Here is a 21,229-nt window from a genome sequence, read left to right as displayed (position 1 = left end):
CACCTTGTCTCAGTCAAATCGCTCGAACTCAGCACCGCCTTCCTAACCTGCAATCTTCTTCCTGACCTCTCCGCCCCCACCCCACTCCGGCCTATCACCCTCACCTTGACCTCCTTCCACCTATCGCATTTCCAACGCCCCTCCCCCAAGTGATTGCTGGGGCTCTTACTGAAATATTTGTTTCATTGATAGTCTCGGGTGAGGTGCTAGAAGACTGGAGGTTGGCTAACGTGGTGCCTCCTCCCTACCTTTTATCTTAGCCTGCTGGACACACTTTCCTCATTCCTGAAGAAGGGCTTATGCCCGAAACGTCGATTCTCCTGTTCCTTGGATGCTGCCTGACCTGCTGCGCTTTTCCAGCAACACATTTTCAGCACTGTTTAGGGATAGTCAACATGGCTTTGTGTGTGGGAAATCATGTCTCGTAAACTTGATTGAGTTTTTTGAAGAAGAAACATAGAGGATTGATGAGAGCAGAGCGGTAGATGTGATCTATATGGACTTCAGTAAGGCGTTCGGCAAGGTTCCCCATAGGAGACTGGTTAGGAAGGTTAGATCTCACGGAATACAGGGAGAATTGGCCATTTGGATACAGAACTGGCTCAAAGGTAGAAGTCAGAGGGTGGTGGTGGAGGGTTGTTTTTCAGACTGGAGGCCTGTGATCAGTGGAGTGCCACAAGGATCGGTGCTGGGTCCACTTCTTTTCATCATTTATATAAATGATTTGGATGTGAGCATAAGAGGTATAATTAATAAGTTTGCTGATAAAACCAAAATTGGAGGTGTAGTGGACAGCGAAGAAGGTTACCTCAGACTACAATGGGATCTTGCTCAGATGGGCCAATGGGCTGAGAAGCGGCAGATGGAGTTTAATTCAGATAAATGCGAGGTGCTGCATTTTGGGAAAGCAATCTTAGAAGGACTTATACACTTAATGGTAAGGTCCTTGAGAGTGTTGCCGAACAAAGAGACCTTGGAGTGCAGGTTCATAGCTCCTTGAAAGTGGACTCGCAGATAGATAAGATAATGAAAAAGGCGCTTGGTATGCAGGTTCATAGCTCCTTGAAAGTGGACTCGCAGATAGATAAGATAATGAAAAAGGCGCTTTATGCTTTCCTTTATTGTTCAGAGTACAGACTGAGTACTGAGTACAGACGTTGGGAGGTCATGTTGCATCTGTACAGGACATTGGGTAGGCCACTGTTGGAATATTGCGTACAATTCTGGTCTCCTTCCTATCGGAAAGATGTTGTGAAACTTGAAAGGGTTCAGAAAAGATTTACAAGGATGTTGCCAGGGTTGGAGGATTTGAGGAGAGGCTGAACAGGCTGCGGCTGTTTTCCCTGGAACATCGGAGGCTGAGGGGTGACCTTATAGAGGTTTACAAAATCATGAGGGGCATGGATAGGATAAATAGACAGTCATTTCCCTGAGGTGGGGGAGTTCAGAACTAGAGGGCATAGGGTGAGAGGAGACTTAAGGGGCAACCTTTTCACACAGAGGGTGGTACGTGTATGAAATGAGTTGCGAGAGGTGGAGGCATTTAAAAGGCATTTGGATAGGTATATGAATAGGAAGGGTTTGGAGGGATATGGGACAGGTGTTGGCAGGTGGGACTAGATTGAGTTGGGAATCTGGTTGGCATGGACGGGTTGGACTGAAGGGTCTGTTTCCATGCTGTACATCTTTATGGCTCAATGTTCGAAATTATTACTTAAAAAATTTAGCAGGGCACTTGGAAAAGGTTAAGGTCATCAAGGAGAGTCAACAATGGTTTTATGAGAGGGAAAGGATATTTAACCGATTTATTGAGGAAGTAACAGAAACCAGTGGATGTAGTGTACACAGATTTTCAGAAAGCATTTGATAAGGTGCCGCATCAAATATTTTTGCAGAAAATAAGAGCTCATGGTGTTGAGAATAGCATGTTGGCATGGATCGAAGATTGGCTAACAAGGATAAGAGAATGTATTTGAATAGATTTTTTCAATTTGGCAAAATGTAACAAGTGGTATGTCACAGGGATCGATACTGGAACCTCAACTGTTTACAATTTATATAAATGACTTAGATGAAGGATAGAAAGTATGGATGTCAAATTTCCTCGTAACACAAAGTTATTAAGGAAGGTAAATTGTGAAGAGGGTAAAGGAGACTACAGAAAGATATAGATGGTTAACTGAGTGGACAAAAATGTGGCAAAGATAGTATAATGGGGGAAATGTGGAATAATCCATTTCAACAGGAATAAAAAAAATTACTTAAATGATAAGAAATTAGAGAGCACTGAGATGCCGAGAGATATTGTAAGCTTTGTTGTCATATGATCTGATCTACTTGCTTACATGGGACCTGTTTTGCACTAATAATGAGAGGTGGGTTACCATGAGATGTGGTTTATTTTCACTGAGACACAAGTTTTTTGTAATATATATTTTATATATATTAAAATGTTACAAAACCAGTCTTTCCCTCTGATATCCCAAGTAACGTTACAGCTCTCAACTGTCTATGACTACACACCGGTTTAATATCTGCTTTTGGAACGCAAGATGTTAGAAAGTGTATACTACCCTGACTACAGCTGGTTGATCTGGAGTTGAGGCTGTACATCCTGCTCCCAAGGTTCCTGCTTCTTGGTCCTGATGTTCTGTGGAGTGTGTGGGAGACCCCTCTGATCTGAGTGGCTTCTTTAACTAGTCATCTGGGTCATTTCCGAGTTCAGTGACTTCATAGTAGTGGAGCAAATATTGTACCCTTACGTTCATGCTCCAATCAGCAAATGGGATTTATTTGCTGGCTGACAAAGTTTATTAGTGAGTCTACTGAGGCATTGCTCACAATGACTATGTTTACTGAAGAAAGAAACAACTATACAATTTTCAATCCATTCGTTTTAATAACCCAAAGTTGTGGATGAATGCAGTTGTGACAGTCAATGCAAAATGGAAAAGGGCTAGCCTTGAAGAGGGTAGCATAAAATATTCCTTGTTTTGGAATGAATAGATACCTCATTGCTGTCAACCAACTTGCTTCAGCATTGTAGTATTTGCTATTGCCTTTTTTTCTGATTGCATCCAGTTTTAAAAGTTAAACTTTGTCAGCCAGCAAATAAATCCCATTTGCTGATTGGAGCATGAATGTAAGGATACAATATTTGCTTCACCAGTTATGACTTCTGACTGTGGGCAAGGCTAAATGAATGTGATAACAAAACAAAGAACTGTGGATGCAAGAGATCTAAACAAACAAAAACAGAAATTGCTGGAGAAACTAAGCAGATGGGAACAAGGGTCACTAAACCCAAACATTAGCTCTGCTTTCTCTCCACAGAGGAGAAAGTGAGGTCTGCAGATGCTGGAGATCAGAGCTGGAAATGTGTTGCTGGAAAAGCGCAGCAGGTCAGGCAGCATCCAGGGAACAGGAGAATCGACGTTTCGGGCATAAGCCCTTCTTCAAGAAAGGGATTCCTGAAGAAGGGCTTATGCCCGAAACGTCGATTCTCCTGTTCCCTGGATGCTGCCTGACCTGCTGCGCTTTTCCAGCAACACATTTCCAGCTCTTTCTCTCCACAGACACTGCCAGAATTTCTTCAGCAACATCTGTTTTAAATAATGAATGTGAGTGTCTTAACCATTGCTACAATGGGTCTTTCAGTGGCCCAGAATAATATTGAGCAACGGTTTCCAAATCTTTCCTGTTGTAACCCGAGTTGGGCTTGACACTAGCCATGATTTCTGGGATTGTTGTGACAGGGGTAGAGATCTGTGAGACAGGTGCAAGGAGGCAACTACAGTTTTTTTCACACAACATTCAAGCTTCAAGGTTTAGCTGAGTAGTCACATCTACTTTAAAGACAATCTGACAATTTAAATTGGCCATTTAGCTTTTAGAACTCAGACCTTAGTACTCAGATATCTGAGTAGATCACATCTACTTTAAAAATAATCTGACAATTTAAATTGGCCTTGTAGCTTTTAGTACTCAGACTTCAGAGCTCCACAGCATCCATTGCGCCTCGGAGCTGACAACCACAAGACTACTGGGTTATGAAGGTTTAGGAAGCCATAATTTGGTATGTTACTGAAATACAGAAACTAGATATTCTTTGCTTTATTCTCCAATCTATGATTTCAGCACAGGTGAGACAATAGACCACGATTCTTAAATAGGGAGAGAAAATGTCAATAACCAGAATTATTGCTGAGATTAATCAATATCTGATTAATATCCAGTGAACTTACTGAAAGTGCACTTATAAGAATGGGATTGGGGTCAGCTGTAGTGCTCTCCACTATGGTCAAGTAACTTGAAAAAAATTGATATTTAGACAAACATAGAATTATCACCTGAGTAAGGCAATGCAGGTTGCCTGCTGTCCACAAAACTTAGCATGAACTTTGAGTACACAGAAAAAGAAATGAAGCAGGTATGTTAAAGAAAAGGAACATCACTTACAATTGTCTAATTTTAAATCCATTCTTATTTAACAGACTTAAATATTAACTTTATTGGTATTTACTGTTAACAGATCTACAGATTTACTAATAATAAAGGAGAAAGTTGATGCAGAAAGACCACTTGTAAATTATGTGGATGTATAGAGACTTAAGGAACCCATAGCAATTTTATAAAACAGTAAATTATTTTTGAAAGCTAATATTTACAAATATCTTCATAACTCTTATGCTATAGAAGAATTTTTGGGAACTTGATTGTAAATAATCACAAACTACCAAAAATTGTAATTTAAGAAATCTGATCCAATTTGGTACTTCAGATTACTGTAGAAAATATGGCAGGCTTAATTCTATTTCAAAATGTCTGACTACATCCAGTCTGATTCACAAATAGAAACTCAGAATAAGTATCTTAAGATATTGGAAGATTGTACAAGCATCAATTTGAGGAAGGCGACTGGAGCAGAGCAGAATATATGGAAGTAAATCACTACAAGTGAATATTGAGAGTAAGAATCCATTGGCAAGTTATAGTTAAGGTACACTAAGATATTCTTTTCTGTACATATTGAAGATAATTGAGAAAAATAAATACAAGTGAAATTTACTTGTATGCAGGATAAGAGTTTCTTTGGTTGGATTAAGGATGGTTTGCAATTGATTTTAATTTCCCAACAACTAAATCTGTAATGTTATCAGTCATGTCAGCAATATGCTATTTTGCTTGGTAATATAACATCATAATAAAAACATTAAGTTAGTATTGCATTATGAATGGAACACTTTTGCAAGCAAACAAGGAGCAAAACATGATGGAATGGAAGTCTGATGTAATGCAAAAATTAAGGTCCAAAATGTCAAACCATGTCATATTTGGACCATGTTATTGCTGAACTAAATTCCAAGTTTTAACAAGCAAATTTAAGATTTAAGTAAAGATTTACCTGTATCAGGGATACGAGAACCCATGCATTGTAAGCAAATTTGCAGTATCTTGAACTACATTATAATGGATGCCAAATCTGACATGTTTTATTATATTTCCCTTTCCACTTCATTTCACTTTGAAAAAAACTTCTGTTATGCAGAAACAGTATAGAGCAATCCCATGATTTTGAAGTACCTCGGCAATGTCGTCAATACTTTTATTCTCTTTAGTTTGCTTTCTATATTCTTAATGACAGTTATCAAATCCACAAAACCCGAGAGATCATAAATATTCTCTTGGTGAATTTTAAAATGGACATGGCTATCTTAAAACAAGACTGCCAATCACATGATGGAAGTTGACTACAATTTCTGGAAAGTTCCAATTAGCAATTATCAGGACAGAGCTCAGACATCATCTCCTGGAATCAGACCCTTGCATTGTGGGGATTTTTGAGTCAAGAGGCATAAATAAGCAGTAGATGATTTCTCTCCCCCAGCAGGGTCTGGTAAACAGAGAGAGCAATCAAAATTCATTATGCATAAAAAGATGCTAACAGCCCACCATCTAGCTCACATAATGGGGCTTAGAAACTGTTCCATTATCTAAGTTATTTGTCACATTCTTTGAAGAAAAACTTTTTTTAAAAACATTGTTTACATTTTAGCATTTCTGAAACCTCGTCTCCAGCTGATAAAAAGCAATCTGCTGTAAATATTGAGTCAGTCTGTTAAGAATCTAACTGGTGACACCACACTCACACTCCAGGCATGGCTCAGCCTTCCTTTTGTTCACCTAAAACTTCCTAACTCTAAAATAAACCTTGTATTTGATTGAAAAATGTGTGTTTATTGTGGTAATTATCCCCAGGCTTGAATGCTTGAATAATCTGTATTTATGTTTAACCCAAAAGAGAAATTGCTGTGGGTCACTTTAAAATTAGACTTCACAAACAGAGAGTTTTGAGGAAATAAACTACAGCCCATTTCAAAAGAGAGACAGAAAGTAAAAAACACCTATGTAACTAGTTGTGGATGGAAGGACAAGTGAGAAAAGAGTTCTATTTACCTGTTTCGCCTGTCCATAACAAAGTCATGATAGATTGGATAAAGTAAAAGAAATTGAACTATGTAGTCAAATGATAAAATTTGATGGATATGTCATAATATTTAAAAAACATTTAATAGGCAACATTAAGTGGAACAACAGAATCACTATTGCAACTTTATTACAATCTATAACAAGCATCTTAATGGTTCATGCAACAATTGTCCACCAGAGGGAAGAATTACTTTACTAATCATTTTGTGTTTGTATCCTACACAGAAGTGTACCATTTACCTAAAATATCTGCTAACAATCCTTAAGCTATTCTATGTGAATACTTAATACCATAAAAAATATTTAATAAAACTGAAACAAGAATTTGTGACAGAAAAGAATATTATTTTCAGATACCGTAGTCTAGTCGGGGTTGGTTAGCTCAGTTAGCTGGTGAACTGGTTTACAATGTCAACAAATTGGATTCAACTCCTGTACTGGCTGATCTTTCCTTCTCAAACTCTCCCTTGACTTGGGGGCATAGTGACCTAAGTAAGATACAATTAGTACAATATATTTTTTAAAATCCTATATGTTTCTTATTTTTGATGTAATACAAATGCAACACAAATACATGGGCAAATGCCCAGTCCCACTTCTCACTTCAGAAAGGCTTAGTGGATATACATTTAGGCTTGGATTTTGGAATCAACACCAAAGGAATGGCATTTCGCAGAGTTTGGCAAAGGATCTTTGTTCTAGCCCAGCATCCTTTTTAGCACAGTCACATTTGTAGGAGATCTGTGGCATCAGTGAAGCCAATCAGACTGAATAATTGGCATTGAGACATGCAGGCTCCAAACTAGAAACTATGAAGTGGAAAATTTAAATGACATATAGAAAGTGAAATAAATCTTGGAACATACAGATGGAATTAAGGGAGATAAACTACACAAACAGAATAAGGAAAATTACTAATGACCCAGATCTTCCATTTAACATCAACACTGAATGCATTTACATTGCCTGCGAAGATTTCTGTAACTTAACTTTTTTGCCTGTTTTTAGATGAGACATCTGGTCCTGACAGAGGCTTCAATGGATTACTGGAGGCATCCACAGAGAAGACCATTGAACACAAAAAAAATGATGACAGGGCACATAGAGTGGCTCAGTGGTTAACACTGCTGTCTCACAGTTGCCAGGAACATAGGTTTGATTCCAACCTCAGGTGACTGTCTGTGTGGAGTTTATACATTTTCCCTGTATCTGCGTGGGTTTCCTTCAGGTGCTCTGGTTTCCTCCCACAGTCCACAGATGTGCAGGTTAGGAGGATTGACCATGTTAAATTACCCATAGTGTCGAGGGATGTGCAGACTAGGTGGATTATCCATGGGGAATGCAGGGTTACAGGGATAGGATGAGGGGGGAGGGTCTGGGTGGGTTTGCTGGGCCAAATGGCCTGCTTCTAGAGATTCTAAGCACCTCCCACGCACCCCCTTCCTTTTAATGATAACAAATGCCATATTCTGTCTGTGGTGAGAAAGCAGAGTTGACATTTTGGGTCCAGTGACCCTTCTATAGTCCAACAGGTTTATTTGGAAGTACAAGCTTTCTGTGCGCTGCTCCTTCATCAGGTACCTAGAGAAGTAGGGTCATAGGGCACAGAATTTATAGCAAACGATCATAGTGTCATACACTGATCCAATATATTAAACAAACCTAGATTGCTATTAAGTCTTTCATCTTTTAGAAGGGGATGCAGGTTTTGATTCATTAATATATAAATCCCAGAACTTCTTTCAAGTCACATTCCTGAGATAACTTAAGGCGGACTTTGGGATACGCAACAACACAGAATGACTGAGCAGATGCTGATAGCCAAGTTCAGTACCCATGAGGATGGCTCAACTGAGACCTTGGGTTCATGTCACACTACAGGTGACCCCACTACACTGTACAAACTCTCACACCCATTCACACACTCTTACATACTCACACTCTCACGCAGACCTTGTCTCAGGCACATGCTCTCTCAGGTGCACAAACATGCGCACACCCTCTCACAGGCATATACTCCATCACACTCATCCACACATTCTATCAAGCATGCACACACACTCACATTCTTTCCCTCTCTCCCACACACACTCTCTCTCCCTCTCTGTCCCCCTCACATGCATGTATATAAGTCTATGGGATGATTTTGCATTTACAGAATTGTATTTGCTGATGCATTCTATTTTTTTTCAAAAAGCACACAATCTGTAGGTAGTCAATATTTGTTTATAATCCATGTGACATTTTATAAATTCCATTTTGGAAATGGAACTGGTCTGACTCTAGATTGGAATACATGCAGACTCTAACTTCACACCTTTTAATGCATTGTCTGTGCTGAGATTGTCACCTTTTCTTTATGAGATCTTAAGTTATTTCGGGAATGTGACTTGAAAGAAGTTCTGGGATTTACATATTAATGAATCAAAACCTGCACCCATTCTAAAAGATGAAAGGTTTAACAGCAATTTAGGTTTTTTCAATATATTGCATCAGTGTATGACACTATGATCTTCTGCTATAAATTCTGTGTCCAATGATCCTACTCCACTTGCTACCTGATGAAGGAGCAGCGCTCTGAAAGCTTGTACTTCCAAATAAAACTGTTGGAGTATAACCTGGTGTCGTGTGATTTTTAACTTTATACATATATATATATATAGACAGAACAGAGAAAAAAACAAATATTGGTTTTATAGGCGGAGGGAAATAAACAGAGGAACACAGTTAAATGCATTGGTTCACAGGGTTTATTGGGCTGTTTCTTTTGGCTTGTCAAGATTTTCAGCTCTTCAGTCTTCTTTCTCCAGGTTCTTTCTCTTCTTTGCAGGAGGCTAAGGGCATTTGGAATACTAACACAAAGTCCGTTAGTAACTGGTTAATGGCAACAACTAACTACAACTGGGGGAGAAGATAACTGGGTTTCTACCTGTTTCAGGTATTTTTCTGCAGAGTAGATGACTCACCTGACCTTCTTTTCCTGCAGTTCAAAGATGTCTCCTCTGTATCATTCACAGGGACAAACCGTACAGCCACCCAGGAAGCAATTAGAGAGTTGTTGTCAGACTGATGACCTTTGCCATCCATGATTTGTCACAATTGTACTAACCAATGGGCTACCAGTATTGTGCTGTCTACAAACATCTTCCTCCATTGATTGAACAAAGCATGAGTGAAAATACCGTAAATGACTCTTTCAGTAACTTGTTTTAAAAGCAGAACAGTTGCTTCCACAGTCCTTAATTTTAAATCAGTTCTTTCTCTGCAATCAAAAACACAAAATAAAATTCTACTGTCTTTACATGCCTCCACCCTATAAGAGATGAATCACCATTTCATAAACATGTTTTATCACAAGGTGACATACAAATGACTAACTATGAACCATACATTTGTTCTTCTTTCTCACATCCTCCCCATAATATTCTATACAATATTTCAACATTTCTTAAATCTAATTTATACCATAATTTTACACTCCAGAGCAGTTTCAGAATTATGAATAATCTTGAAACAACAGACTCCATCTGAATAGTCTTGCATTTTGAGTTTTAAATGGTTCAATGAATGCTAGTGAATTATGGTCTACTTTGTTTCTTTCTTTAGGTGGTGGGCATAAACTTCAAAGTGCTGAACAGCCAATAATAATCTCAAAATCGTCTTTTCTATAATTGAGGACTTCTTCTAAAAGTGATCTAATTTCTTTGAAAAACCTTACTGACTTCTGTATTCCTCATTCACCATGCTGAAACAAGATTGCACCTACCCCAAGTCACCAGCATCAATTGCCATTTTCAAAGTCCAGAAAAATTAGAGGCAGCCAATTCTGGTTCAGTTAATCTGGAGATTTAATTAGTAAATTTGCAGATGGTATGAAATTTAGTGGTGTTGTTAATAGTGAGGAGAATGGTCTCAGGCTACAGTCTGATATTGATCAGCTGGTAAATTGGGTAGAGCAATTGCAGATGGAATTTAATCCTGATATGTGCAAGATGATGCATTTTGGGACGTCTAATAAGGGAAGGATATACACAATGAATGGTAGGTCTCTAGGAACTACCAACGAACAAGTCCACAGATCCCTGAAGGTGTCAGCACAAATGGAGAGGGTGATGAAGAAGGCATGCAGGATGTTTGCCTTCATTAGATGGGGCGTAAAATACAGATGCAAGGACGTCTTATTCTAACTTTATAAAACATTAATTAGGCCACAGATGGAATGCAGTATGCAGTTCTAGTGGCCACACTATTAGAAGGATGTGATTGCACTGGATAGAGTGCAGAAGAGATTCACCAGGATGTTGCCTGGGATTAAAGGTCTCAGTTATGAGGAAATACATGGATAGGCTGGGATGGTTTTTCTTGGAGCAGAGAAGGCTGAGAGTGGATCTGACTGAGGTATATAAAATTATGAAGGCATAGACAGGGTAGATCGTGAAAATCTTTTCCCCATAGCAGATGTATCTAAGACTGGAGGGCACAAGTTCACAGTGTGAAGTATATGGTTTAGAAGAGATCTGAGGAAAAAAATTTTTTCATCCGGAGGGTGAAAGAAATATAGAACATACTGCCTGAGTGGATACTGGAGGCAGGTACTCTTGCAACATTTAAGAAGCGTCTGGATGAGCACTTAAAATGCCAGGGCATCATAAGCTTTGCACTGTGCAGGTAAATGGGATTAGTGTAATTTGGTGTTTGTTGGTTGCCTTAGAGATGGTGGACCAAAGGACCTGTTTCTATGTATGACTCTATGATTAGGATTCTCAAAGACTGTCTGTCACTCTTCTGACCATACCACTTTTGCTTATTTCCTTAACAATTTTTGTTAAAGGTACAATTATTGTGCTGTAATTGCACACAAATTTCCATTAAAATCCCCAAATTGCTAAAATCCTAATGATTTCTCATTTAGTTTTAGGAACAGGGAATTCTATTAGAACTTTCACTTTTACTGTTCTTGGCAATACCTGTCCTTGTCCTATGATTTGTCCAAGTTAAGCTACCCTTGCTTCTGCAAATTCACTGTTGACTAAATTTAATACTATGTCATCCAAATGTAATTGCTTGCACAGATCTTCTACTTGTCTCACATGCACTTTCCATGTCTTACTATACATTTCAATATTACCCAAATAAACCAGGCACAGACTTCAGCTATGACTTGATTCATGAGCCTTTGGAAGGTACTTCAGGCATTATTTTTAAAAAATGATATAGCCAACCCATTTGGTATGACAAAAGTAGGGCTCCTTAACCCTTAATGTGAATGACACTTGCCAGTACCCCCTCAATAAATTAACCTTAAGAAAGAATAAGGCACTGCCAACCCAATCAATAGTCTTCTAACCATGGAATTTGGTATGAATCTGTTTTTCTGTCACTGCATATTTACCTTTCCGTAATCTGTGAAGAATCTGGTTACTTCACCTGGTTTAACTACTAACGATACTGATGAACTCTAGCTGCTAGGAAAATCAATCTTACTGAATATCTGTTTCCAACTGAGCTTGATTTTATTCTGGGCTCAACCGATAAGGAACGAAAACAGAAATTGCTGGAGAAAACTCAGCAAGTCTGACAGCATCTGTGAAAAGAAATCAGACTCAGCGTTTCAAGTCCAGTGACCCTTTGTCAGAACTGAAAACAGCTGAGAAATGGTGATATTTTTGCTTTTGAAATGAGTGGGGTGGAGGGGGGTGGGATGGTAGAAAGGAATGAGATGAATAGATGGAGGCAGTGACCAGAAAAAAAGAGAGAAAAAAAAGGGAAGCATACAAAGGGGTTGCTGATTGTATACTGGTGAAATGAAAAGACCTGTCTGGTCCAGACCAGCTTCATTCTTATTTTTCTCTCTCTCTCTCGCCTTTTGATCTTTTTTCTTTTTCTTATTCTTTTCTTCATCTTCCTTATGTAGCAGAGAAGCTGGAGCGATGTCAGCGTGACTATGGTGGGGTCTCCTAGCTTCGTAGGCCCAATGCATGGACTCTTGGAATTGGCAGTGAGGCATTAGATGCAGCAATGGCAGAGCGGGGTCTCCTGGCTGTGGTAGACCTGGAGCGAGAACCTGGAGCTGAGACCTTGCAAAAGTCCTAGAACCGTGATTGGAGCCCCAGATGATGAAGATGAACTCTATGTAAGTACATTATTTTTATTCTTTTGTAACTCAAGCTGACGACAAATATGGTGGTAGAACACATTTCATTGTCCCTTCTGATATATGTGACAATAAATCATTTATTCATTCAGAGAGAGATATTGAAGAAGGAAAGTGGGGAATTAGAGGTGAACCAGGTGAAAATGGGGGAAGGATGGAAATTGGAAGTACAGTGACAAGGTTAGCACTGCTGCTTCACAGTGCCAGGGATCTGGGTTCGATTCCAGCTTCAGGTGACTGCCTGTGTGGAGTTTGCACATTCTCCCCATGTCTGCGTGGGTTTCCTCCGGGTGATCTGATTTCCTCCCACAATCTAAAGATGTGCAGGTTAGGTTAATTGACTATGCTGAATTGCTCATAGTTTTCATGGATGTGTGGGTAAAGTGCATTAGTCAGGGGTCAATATACAGTAACAGAGTAGGGTTATGGGTGTGAGTGGGTTACTCTTCGGAGGATCGGTGTGGACTTGTTGGGTCAAATGGCCTGTTTCCACACTGTAGGGGCTCTATGATTGATTGACTGTGATTCTATCTTTGATGATTTCAATTCCAGATAGAGAGGGATGCAGCACCACTGATGTCATCGATGTATCGGAGAAACCTGAGTAGAACTGGAACAAGAAATTTTCCATGTATCCCACAAAGAGACAGGCATAATTATGGCCAGTGTATGTACACCATAGCCATACCTTTAACCTGAAGAAAATAAAAAGAAAAGTTGTTAAAAGTGCGGATAAGCTCAGCGAGGCAGAGAAGGTTGGTGGTGGATGAGGACAGTTCAAGTCTTCTTTCAAGAAGGAAGCTTGGAAAAAAATTAAGATTTTACCTTTTCCAGTTACCATAGTGGTTAGTTACTAAACATATTCATACAAGGCTGCAAATGATTTTCAACAAAGATCTTTTTACACAGAAAAAAGCTGCATATGTGCATATGCAGGTTAATCTGAAAGGATGTCAACATAAACAGCAAACATGTGCTCCATGTTTTTCTGTGCAATGTCATTTTCCGATACTGAATCCCAAAGACAGATCACTTAAGTCTTTAATTCCTTATTTAACTGACGAATTTCAGTTTTCCTTTTTGTACATCTTTAAGGTTCTTTTCAGTTCTGATGGCTTGAAACTCCATTCAGTTCTGAAATGTATCTCTTTTCACTTCTGACAGCTCAAAAGGTTATTACAATCTCTTTCAGTATGGAGGTTTCACAGACTAACCTGTCCTTCTGCAAGAAGGATACTGCTCTCCTGAACTGAAACTGTATTACAGTATTCTGTTCTTCTGATAGCACGAAGCTAAACCTGATTCTTGTGAACTGAACTCAAATAAAATACTGGATTAGTGGTGCTGGAAGAGCACAGCAGTTCAAGCAGCATCCGAGGAGCAGCGAAATCGACGTTTCGGGCAAAAGCCCTTCATCAAGAAGGGCTTTTGCCCGAAACGTCGATTTCGCTGCTCCTCGGATGCTGCCTGAACTGCTGTGCTCTTCCAGCACCACTAATCCAGAATCTGGTTTCCAGCATCTGCAGTCATTGTTTTTACCTCAAATAAAATACTATTAGTTCCTGGTCATTTGTTTATCTATAAGTTGTAAACTCAATAGTGTAAACACGTCATCAACTAATGTCACAGATATCTGGTAATTACTAAGTCATGCACTTTATTTGAAATTAGGTCACTTTTCCAAATGACCTTCTGACTTGTAAAAAAACATTATTTTCATTGAATTGAAAATAAACACGTACCTCTATTTTTAAAATGCAAATGTCCAAATGATGATTATAATATATTACACAGCTTTATCACAGTGGGCAAATCTTTCATCTCCTTGTATATAATGGAGAACATATGGAGACAAGTCACTGAAACATGCCATATCTCTCATTTACTGAGAAGGGAGGGATTCAGTGCTGTAATATTTTGAATTTCAAAGCTGTATGAGTTCACTTAAAGCTGTCATGCTGAACAACACCGTTAGGTGGCTCTGTAAGAAGAAGTAGGCAAAGCCTAAGAAATAGTCTCTTTTCAATAAAGAATCCATCTGGTTGGTTGGTGCAATATTAGTCCATGATCTGTCTTGAACTGTTCATAAATCCCAGGCACCCTACATTGGCCAATTTGCGTGATGTCAAATTTTTGCCTCCTACCTCACATATGAAATGCCTTATGATGCATTAGTATATCAAAGCTACAATAGAAATGCAATGATTTGGAGATGCCGGTGTTGGACTGGGGCGTACAAAGTTAAAAATCACACAACAGCAAGTTATAGTCCAACAGGTTTAATTGGAAACACTAGCTTTTGGAGTGCTGCTCCTTCATCAGGTGGTTGTGGAGTATACAATTGTAAGACAGAATTTATAGCAAAAGTTTACAGTGTGATGAAACTGAAATTATACATAGAAAAATACCTTGATTGTTTGTTAAGTCTGTCATCTGTTAGAATGACCATGTTAGTTTCACTTCTTTCATGTGTCATTTGCAAAACTTTTTTAAAAAGTTACATTCTCAGGTTAACTTTAACAATTATTGTTAGCCCAGATAATGTATTGAAGGTGTTAGCACCCCTGTGTGCTGCTGTCTGTGCCATAATGTTTAGACTGATTCTAATCTTAACAATGAATTAACAGAATCTTACATGGATTCATGCAGTTTTTGAGCAAAGTACAATGTAACTCTGCAAGTACAAATTCACCCCACAAACTTACATATGCATGTGGGTATGTGTATGAGTGGGGGGGGGTGGGGAGTGATTGTGAGTGTCTGTGAGAGAGTGTATGTGTGTATGTGAGTGTAAAGGGCTATAAGTCTCTGAAAGGGTGCATGTGTGAGTTTGGGAGTGTGTGTGTGTGTGTAGGAGTATCTCTGTGTGAGTGTATATTTTGAAGTGTCTGTGTGTGTGTATAGTGCAATGGGGTCACCTGTAGTGTGACATGAACCCAAGGTCCCGGTTGAGGCCATTCTTATGCATACTGAACTTAGCTATCAGCCGCTGCTCGGCCACTTTTCGCTGTTGCCTGTCCCGAAGTCTGCCTTGGAGGATGGTCACCCAAAGGTCCGATGTCGAATTTCCCGGACCACTGAAGTGTTCTCCAACTGGGAGGGAACACTCCTCTCTGTTGATTGTTGTGCGGTGCCCATTTATCCATTGCCGTAGCCATACACACACACACACACACAAATGCTGGGTGGGGCTAAACTGGTTGAATTACGATGGCACATTTCATAAACCTGTATTTTTTCTTGAGCTAAGGTTGACGGTTAACTAAATCAAGGTATTGAAAATGATACAAATATTTTATAGCATTTAAACAAAGAAGTTACTTCCTTTGCTGGGGAACCAGAAGAAGGGAGCAGAACCTTAAAGTTAGAGGTGGAACATTAATGGGCAATCAGGAAGAAACATCTGTACAAAAAAGTCATGGGAATTTGAAACTCACCGTCATTACTATAGTGTTCCTTCCAATTTTACATTTTTGAGCATTTTGTTCTATTTTTCAAGCCTCTGGTGTGCTCAAAGTAAGAGACCAACATCTAAAGTTACAATATTTTGCACTAGCAGACCTTTTGACTTGTTCTCAAGTTAAAACTTGTATAATATGTAAATTAACATGTATGATCAGTACTTGGCATAAGGCAAAAGATTCCCAGCCAAAGAAAATAACTGCTGGCTGTCTTTCTGATTTGTGCCAATGATTACGAATACATATCTTTATGTGAATATACGCACAGAAAATAAAATGAAATCACCCAAAGTGGTTTGGAATGTCCATGTGCTTTACTTACTAGAGAAGTAATTTGTCATTAAAATATTCCAGGAGGAAAAACAATGAAACTGACAAAAGAATCATGCTGCTCTGACTCAGCTTGTAAACTTCAAAATGAGGGCTCAGTAAGATCAGTTCATTTTCAATTATTATTATTCTTTTTGAAAAACTGCTTTTACCCTTTGGGACAGCACACCAACTTATAACTTCATTTTTTTTGGTACTAATGATCTTTCCTACAAATAGATCCCACATATTCTACATTTCAGAGATCATCTTTTCTGCCAAAAAATCTAATTATGATAGGATTGCATTAGTGAAACCTTAGTCCATATGTCAGATACTGGAGAATAGAATATGTCTTGTGAATTTACTTTTAATTAAATGGAAAGCTCATGTAAAAATATCAATTGTCAAGTGAAAGTGCGCATCTTCAGAACACTAATTGGTTTATTAATATAAGATATCCAGCTTCGACAGTAAGAATGTACATTTTCTACGTTTCCTTGGTTATGAACATTAAAATACCTGGTAGATACCAATTATTTTCTCTTTGAACATGAGTTGACATTCACTAGTTTAACCAAAAGGGCAACATGTTATTGCTGTCCGATAAATTACAAAATTGTGCTCTGAGGGAGAGTAAGACAGCCCTTAGAACAATGTGTAGACTGTTAACACAGAAAAACTATTTTGCAATTAGAATCATTGAAACTCTACTGTATGGAAGCAGACCATTCAGCCCACTGAGTGCACACCACCCCTCCGAAAGGCAATCCACCCAGACACACCCTCCTAACCCATCCCTGTAATTCCACATTTACCATGGCTAATCTACCTAGCCTGCACATCCCTGAACACTATGGGCAATTTAGCATGGCTAATCCACCTAACCTGCACATCTTTGGACTGTGGGAGGAAACCAGAGCACTGGAGGAAACCCATGTAGACATGGGGAGAATGTGCAAACTCCACACAGATAGTCGTCCGAAGCTAGAATCGAAGCTGGGTTCTAGGCACTTTGAGCCACCATGCCACCCCTATTTCTTAATAAAGACAAAACAGTTTCTTGCTGATATTAATATCTGAAATTATATTTCATCTCTTCCATTTCGGAGTCTTCCCACTGTTCAGAGCTGCTGTTAGTTATAAAAGTTAGAAAGAACAACATTTCCATGTCTACAATTGAACTATCCTACTAAAAACCTGCACATTCATGCTGCTATTCTAGCAACGGTATAATTTCCTGGGACTTTTGACCTGCTCATTTGAACCATTGCTGGAAACCTGTAAAATTGATAGCGTGAGGATGACCCAATTCAAAACAAAAATTCCATGCATTTTCTTGCTGCATGCATTATATTGTTAAATAATGGTGCAATTAAGTTCAGTGATTACAATGTTTAGTCCTGGGAACAAGAAAGAGCAGTAAAGTCAAAACCATTAATCGTTTTATAAAAATTCAACTTAAACACTCAGGGAGAATACTGTGGATGCTGAAAATTTGAAATAAAAGTGAAAATGCTGGAAGTACTCAGTTGGAGTAGCACATAAGAGAAAACAGATTTAGGGTCTCGCTTTTACAGCTTCTGGTTGGTAAAGAAGGTGGAATGAAAAGTGTTTGGTCTGCTTGTATTTCCTATCATTTCAACACATTGAATCAAGCATTGAGAACTTGAACAAAGAAAGTCTATTAACAAGCAAACACTGCCATCTTTAATGGCAGACTTTGCTGCTACTTGCAGCCATAGAACTGTTTGCTGGCTTTTTCATTTGTCCTTGGACCGCATGAACGTACTTGGCATAATTCACTCTTAACATTTTTCCATGCAACTAGTAAAAAATGGAGTGGGCAATGAAAAATTGTAGTTGATTGGTCTTTCTTAACAAGCCCAACAAGTTGTTTATTCTTTCAAATGGGCAGGCAGCGTTCCAATTTTGGCACTCACTCACCTCCCATTTCATTGCAAATTGGCAGCATCAAATTGGTTTACTAACAAAGATGCTGCTCAATTCAGTAAGAATGTCTAAAATTTCCCACTTTTTTTATGAAAAGTCCAATTTGTTACATTACTTTTCAGCTTGTAAAAGATCCCTTGATCAGATAGGATTCAGAGGTACTTATCCAAAATGTGGCGTTGAATGATTTCCTGTTTCTCTTAGGCACTCCACAAAGACAAGGACTTATTTTTTCCTGGATTAAATGCCTGTATTTCAAATTCACGTCATACAGTATATGTGAACTTTTTAGCTTTCTCCAATTCATCAGGTGGGATACAGTGTACCTCTTTCTATCCAATCTGCTTTGTTTTGCCTAAGCTCTCAGGACAGTTAAATAGCTGGAATAATTTCACTCATAACTTTCATGGCATGCTGAGCCAATCTTTAAGCCTTGACTGTGTTAAAAGATGATCCACTATCTGCCTGAAATTGCACAAGTTTGCGTTTCTGTTCAAATGTGAGAAGCCCATGACTTTCTTTCACATTAAGATTGATTCCCACAGCTAACTAGTTTGGGAAATCGATGTATTGTTTTCTTTTCCTAGCCCTGGCTTCATCAAGCAGCTCACATTCATGGTTGATGAGAACAGAATCTCTCTAACTGGCTTTCATCCAGCTGCTGCCCTCTGGTTTCCCAAAATCCCAAATGTTAGTAACTCTTCCCTTCTCATAGTGGTGATCAAGTACCTATCGTGGATGATTTATAATGAAGAAATACTATGTCTGCATCATTTATTGTGTTCAAGTACAGATAACAAGAGACCTTTTCTAATTCTATTATCATCATATAAAGATCTTATATGGTCTTCTGGGCTGTTCCATAGAGTTAGGAAGATGTTAATCTTGTGACTAAAAGTTAAAGTCAGTCCCTTTTTTTAGTGAAATTAGGGAAAGTTCTTGCAAAGCGTATTAGAAGTTTGAAATTATTTTCCACAAGCAACAGTTACTAATAGAGCAATTGCTAATTTTAATACTGAGATTGATGGAGCTTTGATGGATTGATAGTCCTAAGGAATATGGGTCAAAGGCACAATGTTCTTTATTAGGAAATTAGGATATCAATCAGTGATGATCTCATTAAATAGTGAAAGGGCATAAATGATGTTTTCTATTCCTGTGTTTGCCTAACTGTTTGAGATTGTACATGCTTGTCAAGCAAACACGTGCCATAGAATATTGAACTCTTGTAGTGTAGTGGTAATGTCCTTATCTGAGTCAGAAGACCCAAAGGTGTAATAAACCATTTAAACAGGTTGATTTAAAAATATCTTCACTATAAAATGTGATGTATAAGATGGTTCCAAAATAATGTTCTGCATGTACTTAGTGAATAAGTTGAACACCATTCTTGGCAGAGATTTTTCTAGGCTTCAAAGACCAACTTATATATCAGGTTGTTTTTGACCAGATTAGACATGATGAGGTCAAGGACCTTTTTCTATGCTGTAGATCTCTATGACAATAACATCTATGGTTTTACCTCATCTGGGACCACTTCAAGAAATCTACCTATAATGTTGTTCAGATGAAGCAGGTGACAGTTTCTATTTTCTCGTAAGTATAAGTTAACTCCACAACAAACTGTTAAGCTATTCAGAAGATTCAATAAACTACCTGAGTACTTCTGAATCTTGGTTTAGCACCATCTTGGAGATTCCTGCATTCACAGAAAATCCAAGAATCATAAGAAGGTATCATGGTGGTGTTTTAAATTGATTGATTTTGTGCATTCTGGGATCAAATGAGAATGTGCCTGACATATAAATGTAATATGGCATTCTTTAAATAGCTTTGTACCAACTCAAAAGTGCTGATAAAACTGCAACCAGTGACTAGATTTGAACGATTAATAACGGGTGATAACCATGGTATGTATTTTTCATCTTGTGTGTTTCAGGGCTCAGTTGACATCAAAATTTGCAATTCCTGTAGTGAGCAGGGCCAGAAGAGAGTACAAGACTGGATGGTCATTCCAATACAAGCTGAGAACAACACGGTTTGATTTATGTGGTTCAATTCTTATGTATCAAAAATGAAACGTTTGGATGGAATTTTTCTGTTTGCAATTAAAGTGTGCGATTCATGGTCCCTGGTTCACCATGGCTCAGAGCAACCTTTCTCACACAAATCTCCCTCCTTCACATTATTAATAATGCACAGGATCTTGAGTGCCATCGTTTTTGGGGAACTGAGCAGCCAAAGGGCCTCTGCTGGGCCCATCCAATGTACTTGTCCATAGCACCATATTTAAAGTCCGGCTGCACACTACTTCAGACACTACAAGCAAGAAACTGTCTCTCACACTGTGAAGCTCAACTGTTATTATTGAGCATGTAACCCAGAGGAAAGAACGTTCTCCTGTTTTTTGAGAGCATGGAGAAGAGGTGCTGGTGGGCAGAGTGGTGGAGAGGAGGGCTGTCCTCTTTGCAGTTGACTGCCTCAGCAGTTTGTGTATGGTGATGTGACCTCCTATGTCCCAAGCAAAAGAAACAGCCGACAGTGTAAAAAGAAGATCAATTATGTTCTGTGTTACGCAATGAGCTTCCATCTTCTCTCTGTTACTATATTCTTTCTGTTACATCACACTTACATGACATACACTGTCCCTAACTCTGCCAGTGTACACACATCTCATAGAATACCACCCTAGGAATTGTCTGCATCATGTCCATTCAATAGCTCTCACCCAACCCTTCCTGAGAGAAAGTAAGGACTGAGAAATGGAGGAGAACTTCTTCAAGGTGGGCATCCTGATGAACGGCTTCTACCCAAAATGTTGATTCTCTTGCTCCTCTGATGCTGCCTGACCTGTTGTGCTTTT

General features: G+C 38.8%; 1 long non-coding RNA gene across 2 annotated transcripts in view; it reads left to right on the top strand.

Moving 5' to 3' along the window:
* Positions 1-20,644, top strand: part of LOC122550686 — a 27,580-nt gene extending 6,936 nt beyond the window's left edge. Inside the window, exons 2-3 of one of the 2 annotated variants that reach the window (XR_006311915.1) lie at positions 12,407-12,622; positions 20,306-20,644. This is a non-coding gene — a long non-coding RNA (uncharacterized LOC122550686). Of the gene's footprint in view, positions 1-12,406; positions 12,623-13,195; positions 13,260-20,305 lie in introns of those variants that run through there. The other variant, XR_006311916.1, reaches the window with a different exon arrangement.
* Positions 20,645-21,229: the final 585 nt, after the last annotated feature.

This window comes from Chiloscyllium plagiosum, chromosome 6, assembly GCF_004010195.1.
Source record: "Chiloscyllium plagiosum isolate BGI_BamShark_2017 chromosome 6, ASM401019v2, whole genome shotgun sequence".
NCBI lineage: Eukaryota > Metazoa > Chordata > Chondrichthyes > Orectolobiformes > Hemiscylliidae > Chiloscyllium > Chiloscyllium plagiosum.
Note: the sequence above shows the minus strand (reverse complement) of the source record. Positions and strands in the feature narration are given on the sequence as shown.